The 7,500-nt window shown below is 41.9% G+C and overlaps 1 long non-coding RNA gene across 1 annotated transcript in view; it reads left to right on the forward strand.

Moving 5' to 3' along the window:
- LOC118761422 overlaps positions 1-7,500 on the forward strand; it is a 10,875-nt gene that overhangs the window by 318 nt on the left and 3,057 nt on the right. The window lies entirely within an intron of this gene.

Genomic DNA, 7,500 nt, shown 5'->3' on the forward strand with positions numbered 1-7,500 from the left:
CATCTTTTATTTGTTTCAGTTATTGAACTGCGGTCATGCTGGGGCACCGCCTTGAAAGGTTTCATTCGAAGAAATCGACCTCAATACTTAGTTAGTTAGTTAATTTGGCTCAACAGCAAATAGCAAGGCCATGTAGGGGGACATGGAGTTAAGTACAGGGTGGTGTTCTTGTAAAGAGTTCAGGCCACTTGAGGTCAAGGGAGGCTTTGAACAAAGCGGTCGTCGGCATCTTCACCATCTCGTCTGGCAGCTTGTTCCACGGATCCGCAACCCGGACGGAGAAAGCTCCTCTCCTTCGATTGAGGGCGCATGGCTTAGTGGTCAAGGTGTTGCAGTTACGATCGCGAGATCGTGGTTTCAATTCCTAGACCGGGTGGCGCGCTGTGTTCTTGAGCACAACACTTCAGAAACGACTGATAGAATAATAGGCTTAAACAATGTAAGTCCAAGGGGGTCGATGTCTTCAACTAAAAGCCTTCGAGGCGGTGCTCCAGGATGGCCACAGTCAAATGACTGAAACAAGTAAAAGAATATATATCGCGTGTGTGTGTATTTATGTCGTAGGCGCAGGAGTGGCTGTGTGGTAAGTAGCTTGCTAACCAACCACATGGTTCTGGGTTCAGTCCCACTGCGTGGCATCTTGGGCAAGTGTCTTCTGCTATAGCCCTGGGCCGACCAATGCCTTGTGAGTGGATTTGGTAGACGGAAACTGAAAGAAGCCTGTCGTATATATGTATATATATATATATATGTGTGTGTGTGTGTGTGTGTTTGTGTGTCTGTGTTTGTCCCCCTAGCATTGCTTGACATCCGATGCTGGTGTGTTTACGTCCCCGTCACTTAGCGGTTCGGCAAAAGAGACCGATAGAATAAGTACTGGGCTTACAAAAGAATAAGACCCGGGGTCGATTTGCTCGACTAAAAGGCGGTGCTCCAGCATGGCCGCAGTCAAATGACTGAAACAAGTAAAAGAGTAAAAGAGAGAGAGAGTATACACATAAACATACATGGGCGTGAACGGGAACTGAGAGAATTATTGTGTGTGTGTGGTATGTATGTATGCATACGTATACACGCACAGAAATGCATAAGGACATATCTTCTGATTGGCTGAACTATCTCTTTATCTTTTCCCCCCCCTTATTTTCTCATGATCGTCTTTCCTTCTTAAATTCAGTGTGAATTCACAAATAAAACCAAACAGACAACTGATAAAATCTTCGCATTCACTTCCTGCTGCTATTTCCTCCTTTCTATTTAGAAGATTTGCTATTTCTAACTTGCTAAACAGTTGCCCATCCTATGTAATCTGTACACTGGCTTTCCCGTGATTTCAACGTGTTACGTCCCATTATGACGACGTGTTTTGTTGTCTCTACGGGACTGGGTCCGAACAGCGTACCTTCGTTGTTGTCTCCACGGGACTGGGTCCGAACAGCGTACCTTCGTTGTTGTCTCTACGGGGCTGGTCCCAACGGCGTACCTTCGTTGTTGTCTCTACGGGACCGGTCCGAACGACGTACTTTCGTTGTTGACTCTACGGGACCGGTCCGAACAGCGTACCTTCGTTGTTGTCTCTACGGGACTGGTCCGAACAGCGTACTTTCGTTGTTGTCTCTACAGAACTGGGTCCGAACAGCGTACCTTCGTTGTTGTCTCTACGGGACCGGTCCGAACAGCGTACCTTCGTTGTTGTCTCTACGGGACCGGTCCGAACGACGTACTTTCGTTGTTGACTCTACGGGACCGGTCCGAACGACGTACTTTCGTTGTTGACTCTACGGGACCGGTCCGAACAGCGTACCTTCGTTGTTGTCTCTACGGGACTGGTCCGAACAGCATACCTTCGTTGTTGTCTCTACGGAACTGGGTCCGAACAGCGTACCTTCGTTGTTGTCTCTACGGGACTGGTCCGAACAGCATACCTTCGTTGTTGTCTCTACGGAACTGGGTCCGAACAGCGTACCTTCGTTGTTGTCTCTACGGGACCGGTCCGAACAGCGTATCTTCGTTCTTGTCTCTATGGGACAGGTCCGAACAGCGTACCTTCGTTGTTGTCTCTACGGGACCGGTCCGAACAGCGTACCTTCGTTGTTGTCTCTACGGGACCGGTCCGAACAGCGTACCTTCGTTGTTGTCTCTACGGGACCGGTCCGAACAGCGTACCTTCGTTGTTGTCTCTACGGGACTGGTCCGAACAGCGTACCTTCGTTGTTGTCTCTATGGGACCGGTTCCAACGGCGTACCTTCGTTGTTGTCTCTACGGGACTGGTCCGAACAGCGTACCTTCGTTGTTGTCTCTACGGGACCGGTCCGAACAGCGTACCTTCGTTGTTGTCTCTACGGGACTGGTCCGAATGGCGTACTTTCGGTGTTGTCTCTACGGGACTGGTCCGAACAGCATACCTTCGTTGTTGTCTCTACGGGACCGGTCCGAACAGCGTACCTTCGTTGTTGTCTCTACGGGACCGGTCCGAACGGCGTACCTTCGCCGACCGACCCTGCTGAAAATATATCAGTCCACTATTTATTAGTAGTGGACCAGCCCACTTCTCGCCTGGGAGTGTCCACCACAACAGAACGTAAAAATACATGCGTTCCAAAGGTTGTCCCTTTGTCCAATCCAGGGATTCTCAAACAGTTTTTTTTCCAATTGGACCCCTTTGATAGCTATTTTATTCGTCTAAAAACTCGAATCATGCTTTTATGATTAAATATTATTAAGCTATTATTTTTCTATTCTTGTACACGTGTCAGTCACTTGACTGCGGTCATACTGGAGCACCGCCTTAAAGAGTTTTTTCGTCGAAGAAATCGACCCCAGGACTTATTCTTTGTAAACCTAGTACATATTCTATCGGTCTCTTTTGCTGAACTGCTCAGTTACTGGGACGTAAACACACGTCGGACACACAGACACACACACACATATGGTGTACGTGTGTTTGTGTAGGTGGGTGGATGTCTTTGTATCTGAGTTTGTTTCCTAATACTGCTTGATAACCGATGTTGGTGTGTTTACGCCTCTGTAACAGCGGTTCAGCAAAAGAGACCGATAGAATAAGCACCAGTCTTATAAGTAAGTACAAAGTAAGTACCAGTGTCGATACATTAAACTAAAAATTCTTCAAGGCGGCGTTCCAGCATGGCCGCAAGTCTAATGGCTGAAACAGGTAAGAAACTAAAAAAAAAAAAAAAAAAAAAAAAAAAGACACTAGAAGATTTAATTTAAGCAAAAACAAAAACCCCCACCCAGCGCCAAACCTCTGTAACTCAACAAACACGGAATAGGTGAGAGAGACATCCTGAGGTTCTTCAAAACAACACTTCGCTTTTAAACATGACCTTCACGGAAAGCAGAGTGTGATGTCAGACGGCACCAGGCGGAACCAATGGACGCTAAGTTGTGAGATGACGGAAACGCATAAAGACAGGTTTTTTTATAATGAACGACAAACATTGAAATTTTTGAACGCTGTTGTAAGAGTTTAACTGTGCAATGGATACAGAAAATACTAACCTAGAATATCTTAAGAAGTGTATGGGGAAAATAAGCAATAAGATAATACCTGTGCTATTTTCAACACGATCTGTTTATTCTATCTATCTAACTATCTGTCTGTCTGTCTGTCTGTCTGTCTTTCCCCGCTCTCTATCTGTCTGTCTGTCTATCCATTTGTCTATTTGTATGTCTGCTTGTCTATCTGTCTGTTCGTCTGTTTATCTCCCCCTCTTTCTCTCTCTATCTATCTGTCTGTCTGTCTGTCTGTCTATTTATCTCTCCCCCCCTCTCTCTCTCTCTCTCTCTCTCTCTCTCTGACTATCATATTGTTTTCTCTCTAACTCTCCCCCCGTGGCTTGATTCCCAACCACATGGTTCTGAGTTCAGTCCCACTGCGTGGCATTTTGGGCAAGTATCTTCTATAGCCCCGGGCCAACGAAAGCTTCACACACACGCACAACCGCACACACCTACACACACATACACCTACACACACACACATACACACATATACACACACACCTATATATATATACACACACACACACACACACACACACACACACACACATATGTAATATATATGTATGTACGTATGTATGCGTATGTATGTATGTATATTGAAACTGAAGCTAAGAGTACAGTTATTGCAAGCCACGTGTTTCACACCATTGCGACCTTCAGACACTCAAAATTCAGCTTCGGTTATAATAAAAGTAAAAACCTGTCCTCTACAATATGTATTGAGCACTCCATTCTCATTCGTAAAAAAGATAAAATATTCATCTAACCTACTTAGTTGCCGTTATTGTTCCTGTTGTTGTTGCTGTCCTTCTCCGGCATTTATTTTCCTTTGTCTTCTTGTTCAGTTACTACTACTACTACTACCACCACTACCACCATTACTACTACTACTACTACTACTACTACTACTACTACCACCACCACCACCACCACTACTACTACTACTACTACTACTACTACTACTACACTACTACTACTACTACGGCTGCTGCTGCTGCTTTTGCTGCTACTAGCTATTACCACTATTACTGCTGCTGCTACTACTACTACTATTCATTCCTTATCCTCTTCTTCACCTTTTTCTTCACTTCATTCTTCTTCCCTTCTCCCGCAATCGTTTGTCGTCCATGTTCTCGGCTCTCTACACCAAGTAACATCTATGCATTATTCATGAACAACCAAAATTCACATAACATCGCTGAAACGAATACAGAATCGGTGAGAACTGATGGTGGTCTGTTATATAAACGCCTATTTAAGGATCAGGTTATGGAGAACCCGTTTCCTATCAAGGCAAACACCTGCTACGAGGGGTTTATGGAGGGTAACGTATGAGTCGCTTCAATTTATTTATATATTTTCATCGGCCACAAAGAAACTTTGTATTTTCTCAGCCATCGAGGCTTCTCACACGTGTAGGCTCGAACTGCCGTCTAGAAATGACCGCCAAATCTCCTTAATACCGCACCTTAACCTTTTTAGATTATCTTTTTAAAAACATAGATGACTTGTATGAATATTTTTATAAAGTAGATGCGTTTTTGAAAAGCACGGGTTGGTCTCTGATAGGACAAATATTCATACATACTATACCATACCATACATACATACCATACATATATACCATACATACATACCATACATACATACCATACATACATACATACATACATACATACCATACATACATACATACATACATACATACCATACATACATACATACATACATACATACATACCATACATACATACCATACATACATACCATACATACATACATACCATACATACATACCATACATACATACACATACATACCATACATACATACCATACATACATACATACATACCATACATACATACCATACATACATACCATACATACATGTATGTATGTATATATATAGATATATATGTATTTTTTAATTCATTTATTTGTTTGTCATTTGACTGTGGCCATGCTGGAGCACCGCCTTTAGTCGAACAAATCGACCACAGGTCTTATTCTTTCTACGCCTAGTACTTATTCTATCGCGCTCTTTTGCTGAACCGCTAACTTACGAGGACGTAAATACTCCAACATCAATTGTCAAGCAATTATGGGGAGACAAAGACACACACATATACATACAACGGGCTTCTTTCAGTTTCCGTCTACCAAATCCACTCACAAGGCTTTAGCTGGCTCATTTTCACTGATTTTCAGCTTTATGTTAAAATCCGCAGGGCAGGTAATTTCGACAACTATGCCGTTTCTCTTCTCTATCCCAAATCCCCATATCAGGTTGTATGTATGTGTATATGTATGTTTGCATGTATGTGTATGGTTATTCCCAAATGGTTTGGAGCATATAACACATGAGCAAGATGTGGAGCCGTGTAATGAACCTAGACCTTTTGGTTACGTGCGGTTCCTTCAAGAATGCCTTTACATGAGACACACATACACACACACACACATATATATATATATATATATATGGAGGTTGCACAGAAGATTGTGAAGCAGGCGATCTGGCATCACCAGACATCCAGTATGAGGAACATTTACCAGTACCCACGACTACCTCAAACAGCAAAGGATCCGGGGTGGCCACATTCTGTCAGACCAGTGTCCTCTAGCGACACCCTACATGTCTTTCAGATAAAACATTGCATACTGCTGTCTATATTAATGTTTATATATATTATATATATATATTATATATATATATATATATATTGGATAAAACGGTAAGATAACAAAAGAAAGAAAGAGACTCAATATTATGTAAATAGAGAAATTTATCTATACAATATGTTACATTACTCGGTAGTCAAGATAAACTCTGAGTTTCAGATGCCGAAGTGGAAATCCACAACACCATCTCTTCGGTTATCTGGCTATTTGAAAACGTTATGAAAAAATACCGTTAAAAATGAAGGGAAATTACTCTGTTATAACTCTGCTTTGCCTGCGTACTTATACATCGCTCGCATTTTTCGTCATAAAAATTATATAAAAATACATAAAAATATATAAAATATATAAAATCTTCTTGGGACATAACACAGAAAGCATGTTCTATCCGTTTTCTTTAGGGGACCAAAAACGTAACAGAAATTTAGTCACATGTGGGCATGATCCGAAAAGCTCTGTCCTTGTATTTAGACATGTGGTAGGGTCTAAGCTGCTTTTCCAGATAAGCCATCTCTCCATGTCGCATAAACCGCACCTTCCGCTGCCGTTAGTATAGGGCTTACATCTGGCCAAAATCTTCCATTGTATGTTATAATCGACACCTTTATCTCTTAAAGACCAAATATGATTGGATAATTGTGTCGCTTTTCTTTTGTTCCAGTGCCTAAAGCTCAAAGTGTGGTTATTGAACCTGGCCTTGAAATTACCCTCTGTCAGGCCCACGTATTTCTTCGTCGAAACGGTGTCTTTAGTGGTTATAGAGTTTACGGTAGCTTCATATATGATGGTCTTGGACATGCAAGCTCCATTTAGCGGGCACAATTCTTTATTCCTGCATGAACAGCTGTTTTTTGTATGTTATGATTGATTATGTTTTTAAAATTGGTAGTTGAACTAAAACTAATTTTTAAATTGTGTCTATTGAAGAGTTTCCTATAAGCATGGTTAACTGGAAAATGTCTATCTATCAGTGCTAGGAAATATTTACCTATATTGAAGGCCACCTCGGGTGAGTAAGGGGGCGTAAACCAGATGACCTTCCTATTTCTATTATTCCTTTTCCTTATTGTTGGGCTGGTGATAGGTGTATATTTTTATTTTTTTCGCTAAAACCACTATCTTTTAAAGCTTTATTATAAACTGGGGCAACGCTATTGAAGATGTCCTCATTAGATGACTAGAAATCCTCTTACTAATATTTTTAACTAAATTTTTGAATACTATAGGGGGATGGCATGAACCTACATTAATATAACTTAGTCTATCATTGGGCTTCCTATAAGGCTTATA

Source organism: Octopus sinensis, unplaced genomic scaffold (genome assembly GCF_006345805.1).
Source record: "Octopus sinensis unplaced genomic scaffold, ASM634580v1 Contig13406, whole genome shotgun sequence".
In the NCBI taxonomy this organism is placed as follows: Eukaryota; Metazoa; Mollusca; class Cephalopoda; order Octopoda; family Octopodidae; genus Octopus; species Octopus sinensis.